This window comes from Mytilus trossulus, chromosome 13 (assembly GCF_036588685.1).
Source record: "Mytilus trossulus isolate FHL-02 chromosome 13, PNRI_Mtr1.1.1.hap1, whole genome shotgun sequence".
In the NCBI taxonomy this organism is placed as follows: domain Eukaryota; kingdom Metazoa; phylum Mollusca; class Bivalvia; order Mytilida; family Mytilidae; genus Mytilus; species Mytilus trossulus.
The window spans coordinates 38901866-38911445 of NC_086385.1; the positions used below are offsets into that span (position 1 = coordinate 38901866).

The 9580-nt window shown below is 33.1% G+C and overlaps 1 long non-coding RNA gene across 1 annotated transcript; it reads right to left on the reverse strand.

The window, feature by feature from the left end:
• Positions 1-2103: 2103 nt before the first annotated feature.
• LOC134695021 (uncharacterized) lies at positions 2104-4232 on the reverse strand. The gene is made up of 2 exons (XR_010102674.1): positions 4165-4232; positions 2104-2236 (listed from the first exon to the last, which is right to left on the reverse strand). It is a non-coding gene; the product is annotated as an uncharacterized LOC134695021 (long non-coding RNA).
• Positions 4233-9580: the final 5348 nt, after the last annotated feature.

Here is a 9580-nt window from a genome sequence, read left to right on the forward strand (position 1 = left end):
CCAGTTAAAAAAAAATAACCTCAAACCTTCCTGGTCTGTTTACAAGGGTAGACCATGGGGATGGGAAACAGACATTCTTTAAAATGTGGCCTTATTCATAATTTTTTTTTTTGAAATTCTGTAATAAGAAGATTTTACTAGTCTTATAAGTATCACATATACTTTACATTATCAATAATCCATTAAAAAAAAGTCCAGTCAAAACAACCATGCCAGACAGAGATGACAAATAATGTACACTTTACAGTTCTTCCATACCCCAAATTTATGGTTAACCGTTTATAGAAACCATGGTAACAGAGAAACAGATTAAACATAAAAAACATGAAAATGGTGTCATAGTCAGATGAAATCAGCTAATTAAAAATGTCAAACATGTTCACCTTACATTCGTTCCATATGCCAAAAATAGTGATCCTATACATGTACAATGTAGTTAAAATGTAATAGCAATTCAAAACATTGATGACCTTCTGCTGTTGTCTGCTCTGTAGTCGGGTTGTTGTCTTGTTGGCACATTCTCCATTTCCAGTCTCTAATTTTATTACAAAGTATATGAGAAACAAACCTTTAATCCACTAACATGTTTAACTGTGTTTAACCCCACCACATTATTTATGTATGTGCCTGTCCCAAGTCAGGAGCTTGTAATTCAGTGGTTGTTGTTTGTTATGTGTTACACATTTGTTTTTTCGTTCATTTTTTTACATAAATAAGGCCGTTAGTTTTCTGGTTTGAATTGTTTTACATTGTCTTATCGGGGCCTTTTATAGCCGACTATGTAGTATGGGCTTTGCTAATTGCTGAAGGCCGTACTGTTATCTATAGTTGTAAATGTTTGTGTCAGTTTGGTCTTTTGTGTATAGTTGTCTCATTGGCAATAGTACCACATCTTTTTTTTATATACTAACCATGTTAACATTGTATTAAACTGAAATAACCTTAATCACTTAAATTATCCATGAAATAACCTTAATCACTTAAATTATCCATGAAATAACCTTAATCACTTAAATTATCCATGAAATAAAGTCAAGGTCAGGTCAACCTAACCTGATAGACAAGTAGACCTTGCAAGATACTCATATACAATAAAATGTATCCATTACATATAATAAAATGTACAGTATAAGGGATCGCTTCACTGATTAAATAACAGTATATTTTACATGCAGTCACTGAATTATGAAAATGAGGTCAAGTGCAATGGACATGATGATATAATGACAGACTGAAACATCATAACATATTAGCTACTAGTACATGTATCTGAATACAAGACAAGAAACATCCAGCTCTTTTAGCTTTTTAAATTTAAAGCTCTATAAAAATAGCTTACATGATCCCCCTAAGACTGTAATACATATCTCTTGCATACAACCAACTTTCATGACTTTCGTGTAAGGCGAGACAAAATAAAATAATACTTTGAAGTACATGTATTGTTTAATATGTTCGACTACTACATGTACATGTACTAGTATAAAATGCCAGTTTTAGAATGAACAGTAATTTAGAAGATTATCAAAATACATGAAGATACATCATTGTACATTCAGACTATTATAACTACAAATGTATACAGCAAGCTGTCATTTGACTCTAACCAACAACTGCACCAGGGCTGTAAAGCTTGTCTAGGTTGGTGAAACTTCCATCATCATGCATATGACACTAAATAATAGTGACGGACCGTGACAGACCCTCATGGAAGGTCAAGAAGGTTTAACACACCATGGTGGTACATGTAGCCAACAGTAGCAATGGCAGCATAGAAATTCTTATTATATCCAAATTCTTTAATATTTTAAATGAATAAATATCCAAGGTGAATTCAGATATATACTTGTATGATCATGATGATGCACTTTTAGTATTGACACTGATTGCAAGATAATCACAGAAACCATGAATTTCCATTATTCCAATTTCCTACATTTTTTCCTATGGATTGTAAGTTTGCTATTTGTTCAATTCACAATTTCCTTTTTGTACAATCAGAACATCCCATCAACATCATGGCATAATGCTGTTAGCTTTATCAACCTTATTTCCAAACGCAATAAGTAACTCAAAATTATGAATGAATCCACCATTTCACAATTTACAGCTACAGGTACAAATGAGGTACTGTATTTGAGTAATTTAGTGACACTATATATTTCCTATGTATACATGATATATGCCCCTTCATAATCTGGCTGGGAATCATGCTCAAACCAATGTGATATCTTATCTACAAAAAAAATATACATTAAGAATTAAGTATTTATTACATGTATCTAAAATTAAATAAGTCAATAGCATTAATACTATTTCATATATAACTACATGTATTTGATTTGTCACAATAGACCACTTTCGAGTTCATCCGTCACCGGCAAAAACTCGTCAATTATGCACGCCTTTATGACGTCATTTACCAGATAGAGGGGCTCGCCTGTATCCCTGCACTATTTACGTTCATCAAGCGTCTTAGTGATTGTTTTTGTGCAGGATAAACTAGAAATAATGGTTGCTCTGTAGGTACTTACTGACAATTCCCTAATGACAGCAGTGTTGATTGTCTATTTTTAGAATTCAATTTGCCGAATAATTCGTACAATATAGAATTATAATTTTCCAACCACTCGCTCAACCTTGTAAGGAAGTGACGACGCCCCTTAACGCACAGATGACTGCGATAAAGGCGCGTATAATTGACGAGTTTTTTCCGGTGACGGATGAACTCGAAAGTTGTCTATTGTAGTAATAATAATTGAACAAATTCTTTTAATAATACTTTTTTATTTTAAAATAGAATTTGTTGAATATTACTACAAACATGACAAAGCAATTAGTATGTATAGATTATAACATGCCCTTTTCCATATTGGCCCTGGTATCATCCCAAGACTCTCATATTGGCCTCGAGGCTTTAGCCGAGGGCCGATATGCGTCCAGGGATGATACCCGGGCCAATATGAAAAAGACATGTTATAATCTGTTTATTACATATTTCAGTTCTGCAGAAAAGAGAAAAAAAGGTCAATTATAACAATTTAATGAAACATAAAATGTAAAATCTTAAACATTTTATCACAAATGTGGCATTAAGGAGGCAATGACGTCACATCATTTCGAATCAGGGCACACTATTAATATACTCTTTTTTTGCCCCATGCAATGTTGAGGTTATTGCATATACAAAACTTAAGGTATTCATTACAAATACATGAAATATGTGATAAATTATAATTATTGTACATCACCCACCAGTGGCTATATAAATAAGTACATCATCATCGTAACATGTGAAGATTGGTTGGTTATGGGTTATAAAAAAATCCAGTGACAAATATTTCATGCAAATTTTAGGACGTGACAGTTATCAATACATTATTAGACATACAATACAAAGAATTCCAAATTTTTCTATACTTGATAATCAGCATAAATTTATTTATTTAGATACAAACATTTTTTTGACATACAGATACAATACAATTAATAACTCCTATTCACTTTTATAAATTTACCAACAGCATTAAGGACCTGATTGTCTTCACAGTTAATTTTATTAAACTGTGAAAACAATCAGGTCCTTAATGCTGTTGGTAAATTTATAAAAGTGAATAGGAGTTAGTAATTGTATTGTATCTGTATGTCAAAAAAATGTTTGTATCTATGCAAATCAATATTCTTTTTTTCCCCTTATTCATGTATGCTCTGTGTGCCCCTTGTGGGCCCTTAATTGGAAATAAAATATGTTCTGTTCTATAAATATGTAGGGTTACTCGATCAGGGGGTTAGGTCTTGTAATAGGCCATCCCGCACAACCAAACCATTGTGAATACCCCAAATGTTAGGCAATAAACAGGTGTGGATCCAGCCCTTTATAAAAGAGAGATTTAAACCAGAGTTTATATGTACCCAAGTCCTTTTCAAATCATGCATTGATTTTCCAAAAAAAGGAGGGAGTCCAATCACAGGAACAATTTTTTAACAAGCCCAAAGTCTTACTTTGCCTTTGAACAAGTTACTGTGCAAGAATGTTGTGTATTAGAAAGTCGATTCATACCTGTATGCACAAATGTAACAAATGTAAACATTTTCCCTTCAACTGTTCAATTTCTTGGCCGGATCAATGATTATTCTCATGTTTGATATGCATGTTCTACTCACCAATTGTAATTTCCAGTTCAGCTATAAATATTGTACTGCAGTGTCCATCTACCATGTCAACGATTTTGCCATTTGAAGCGCTGACAGACACTGCCGACATGGGACAGGTAGGGTACGGTAACGTTAAATCGTTTACGGGCGTAGAATTATTTTCCGTTTTTAATAAAACTTGTCAGATTTGATTGATTATCGTCGGAAAATTTCCCTAAAGGATAGTAATTCAAATTAAACCAGCTTTATTATGCTGTATTCATGAATTATATATAACCTGGTCTTTAAATATACTTCAGGTACACTGACGTATAAACATTTTTTTGATAATTTATCAAACCTATTTCAAATATGTAACTTGAATTGAATGATTTCATAAGCCTTTTTCTGCTATATAAATATTCAAACTTTATTTTTTAACGCAGTCTTCTGGAATGTAATAATTTTTTTTATTGAGGCTCTCGAATTATAGACACATTACAAATAAAGATGGAAAGTCAAACGCATGCAGGGGCGTAGCTACCCGGAGGCACGACAGCACGTGCATCCACGTCGTTTTCAAACAAAAAAACAGAAGTAAGAGAGATGAGTTGTTCAATCGGAATCGGACAGCGTGGTGCATGTATTATCTAAGACTATTATGATTATGATATATGTTTAACGTTTGGAGACTGTTGGTGTCTATTCCGTCTATCCCGGATATTAGTTTGACAACCTAGTTACAAGTGTTGATGAAGCTGTTTTCGAGTCATGTTGAAAAAGATCGTAGCTTCGCAGTTGCGTGCACATTGATTCGGCATTCAAAAAAGAAAAGGCAAAATAAAAAAATTATAAATTGAATGTTAAAGGAAACACCTATGTTGTCACTTTTTAGTTGATGAAATATCATTAAATAACGACATTACCGGGTACGGGAATTTCTCGCTACATTGAAGACCTGTTGGTGACCTTCTGCTGTTGTTTTTTATTTGGTCGGGTTGTTGTCTCTTTGACACAATCCCCATTTCCATTCTCAATTTTATTTGGTTTCAAAATTATTATTTTTTTGAGATTATGACAAAATCGGAAGGCAACTTGTATCTTTTACAAGATTTGAATTTGTAATACTCAGTCTAAGATATGTAGTTTTGGAGCACATTTTACAGTGTAAGGTTCATCCGTTTGAAATGAGATGTACCAATCGGCATGAGAATTATCAGATCCTTTCGATATCGTTGAAAATGTGCCGAGGCGATGTGGTTGACAGACTACCGGAGCCAATCACCCTGCAACCACACCAAAACAGTATTGGAAAGTCTCATTATTTTGTACGTTCATAGACCATATGATAAGGGAATTGGAGAGTGGAGTCGCGTCAGGTTAACAGAAAATCGCTTCTTTGCGCTGTATCTGCTTCATCGTGTTGTAGGAAACATCACAAACGAACAAATTAATCTCAATATTGTCTGAGACATACGAAACTGACCTGGCATGTAATTTTGACGAATTCAATTGGGAGGTCGATCGATGCCGAACACGTACGCTGGTTTATAACATCTCGCGAGTGCTACCATGCCATGATGACCCTGAGATCTATCAGTCACGGTACTATATATGTAATTGAAAACAAATATCACGATCAACAATGAACAACGACTGTTACATAGCATTACTGCATATTCATCGGTATTTCAGTGTGAATGTTGACAAAGTAATAGAGAAGTTTGTTTCTGCCCAGACCCGAAGAGCAGATTTTGGACAATTTTGAGTAAATTCTGTATCACTGGCAAATTAAATATGACTTTTTTTTGTTGTTTATGTATTACTATATTCAGAAGATTAAGTAATAAATTTACATTCATAAATTTTCATCTACATATAAGCTCCTCTTTTATTCATCCTATGACCGAAAACTGAAAAAAAACTTTTTTCTACATAATAGGGTCCCAAATTTTTTTCGCCTCGCTCCGCTCATTAATTAAACATATTAAGATTACGTTTTCAAGTGTTCACGGCCGACATCCGTAATTATTTAATAAGAGTGTAAATAATGATCTGTTGCGTCAAGATGGCACATTTTTCACCACTTCAGTCTGTAATTGCATAACCATGTATTGCAATCACTTGTTAACCATAAAATATAAAGGCTCAGGTGCTTTTATTCAATAAATAAATGATATTTCGGCAATCTGTTGATTTTTTTTAGTCAATTCGCGGCGGTTTGTGCAGCAGTATGTCTTTGAGCTACTTTTTAAAATATATAAAAAAAAAATGTTAAATTATTAAATAGGAAGAAGTAAGAATTCAAATTCAGTATTTTTTTTTATTTAATTAACATGATTTAAGGGACGTGATAGACTCTCAGTTAACATAAACCGTCTTCTTTCTATTTTTTTTAATTTTATTCTTAAAAGGGGAGCAACCCCTGATAACAAACGGGAAAGTTTAACTCGTTTTGTGTCCAAATTATTAAAATCTGAACACGACTGGACACGGTCTGACAACATCTTGACGTAACTTTGTATCCATGGTCTGTTTTGGTCTGACACAGTCGTAACGGATCTAAACAGCTCGCTAGAAGATTCAGTCTGATTTATCTTGACATGCCTTAACGGACTGATTTACCTAATGAGACTATCGATCGGAACGGGTAACTTAACGATCTGACAAGTCGTGACGTTTTCCTCTAGCGGTAAATCCAGTCAATTAAGATATGATCAGACCAAAATGACCGTTTCAGACTGAAATCGTGCTACTAGTGGTACAGATAATTATATAGCTGCATAGTAAATCACTTATAAAATTGAGAAAGGAAATGGTGAAAGGTGTCAAAGCGACAACAACCCGACCAAAGAGCAGACATCAACCAATCACGATGGATAGTATAATTCAAATGACAGCATGTCCTCTTTATATTCAAAATATTGAATTGCTAACAAATTTCAGTTGTTTCGATATATCACACTGAGTTGTTTTAATAACAACATTATTTGACCGCATCAACCAAAACTGAACATATATACATTATCAGGCGAGGGAAGAACCAAAAATTTGCGAAAGCAAATTTACAGATCTAACATTGTTGGGTTGATGTTTAGACGAGTTGTATATACATTATCATGTAAATATATACATGTATGGCCTCATTGTAAACCAATAATATTTCTATGTCAGGATAGATACTGCATGATAAAGACAATACCAAATTTCAAAATCCATTTAGCGCGCCCTTATTTCCTCTCTGTATCGATAATATTATTATTTAAGAAATGACTGTAATATTTTTTCTGTCTATGCAGAAATAACATAAAAAATTTGGTGCACACTGAATAACGCGAGTAGCAGGTTTTTTAACAGTGTGCATGCACCATATTATTTTATGTTATTTCAAATAGACAGATAAAAATATAAGTCATTTCTTATAATTTAAATTTAACTTCCAATTTAAACCTTGGCAAACCATGAAAAAACGTTGATGACGATACGGTCACATTACTAACTTTTATCTATGGGCTGATAACAAAATAACGTCAGCCAATCAGAGACCTGTTACATCCAAAATTATTTTATTAAATAATGAATCGTCACAATAGTGACTTTTTTTCAGTGTAGTTCATGATGTTTTTTTTTTTAAATTAACAAAACTATTTAACGGCATCATCCAACACTCACATGACTGATTCATATACTTTATTTTAAAATGAAAAGTACATGTATGAGAAGTTCTCTTCTTGGAATAATTTGAAGGAGGAAAATGATTGGTTTTGTTTGAAGCCTAAAGTCCAGTGGCAAATGATTCATTAATATTCACATTGAGTATATTTTTCTGACGTTCCAACTTCCACACTCCCAGATTATTTACGAGATAATGCAAATGTAGCCTACAATAGTTTTTTTACGTTAAACAACACTTTTTTCGTTAAAATATCCCATAATTCATCCACTGTACAATTTTCGTTTGAACATTTGTCAAAACAAAATCTTAAATCATGAATGTAAATCCAAGGTACACAAGGTAAATTAAGATTAAACTTCCATGAATTAAATGCAGAGTTTTATGAAGAGACTGTTTAAAGACGGGGAACGAAGAAACGTAAACAATGATGTTTTCTATGCAATCTTATAAAAATGTTTCTCCGATGAGTTGGATAACCTTCAATTCACTTCGATATTTGTACATGTAACGTTTGATTAGTAAAAAATATAGAAAATCTGCTATTAATTAGCAAAGTAATTAGAAGTGATTTTTCTTCTAAATTCTAAAGTGCCCTTACTGTACATTGACGTCATTTAGAACTGTTCTACAGTCCTGACTGATTTAGTCAGTTCTGCTGACAGTTCTACCGTTAGAACTGATTTGGACAGTTCTACCTAGAACAGTTTTATACAATTCTACCAGAGCTGATCCTGACAGTTCTACCTAGAACTGATTTAGTCAGTTCTACCTAGAACTGATCCTGACAGTTCTACCTAGAACAGTTCTGGGGTAGAACAGTTCTAGCTAGAACTGTTCTAGGACAGGTTAGAACAGTTCTATGACAGATTATTGTGACAGTTCTAATGAGAGGTTAGAAGTGATCTCCACTGTACGAACGGCGGCTAGAAAGTGACAAACAAATCAAACATACCTACATACCCGGATCTAAATCAACCCCTCTGATTGGACCATACGCATATTACCCATAACGTCAATACAATATTTTCCCGCTTTACTTGGAACCGCGAGAAAATATTATTATAAATTAAAACAAATTGTTGTCTATTATCTTAAAAACAAAGAAAATCGGACGCAGCAGAAATGTTCAGATTTATAAAATGGTCCTTAGATCTACCTAATATTTTCCATTGTATAGGTATAGATTGGTGTATGTGATATGGGTGCCATGGAAACAATTGAAATTTAAACTGATTTCTCAAGGGAGTTTTTTTGCTTAAATGTCATTATGAAGAAATAAACAATCAATTCTATGCACGTTTTTATTCTTGAAAACTAATACCGAAAGAGAGAAAAAAAAAATAGCAAACATTATCACAACACATTATCGAAAAGACCAATCATTTGTTTGATTGCGATTTTTTGTGAATTTAATTGACAGAGAGAAAATGTGACGTGCACAAATCATCTACAAGACAAGCATTGGTGTAGAACTAGCGATAATTTGGAGTAAACTATATGTACTTGTGACAAGCAAAATTTATCAAGGGATGTTCTTTATTGATCCTATTTTGAAAATTGAGAAACTATTGCAATTTGTTTTATCAAGAAAGTTGAAGCACCATCTGTGTTTTGTGTTGTTTTTTTTTTTCACACTCAACAATGCTCAAAGGTTATAATTCATAATTTTACATTTTCATCAACGGATCTTTTAAAGTGAAAACGTAGAACCCAAAAAGGCTACCATTGTCAGCATGCAAATAATAACTTCATTTTGAATATAATGTAAGA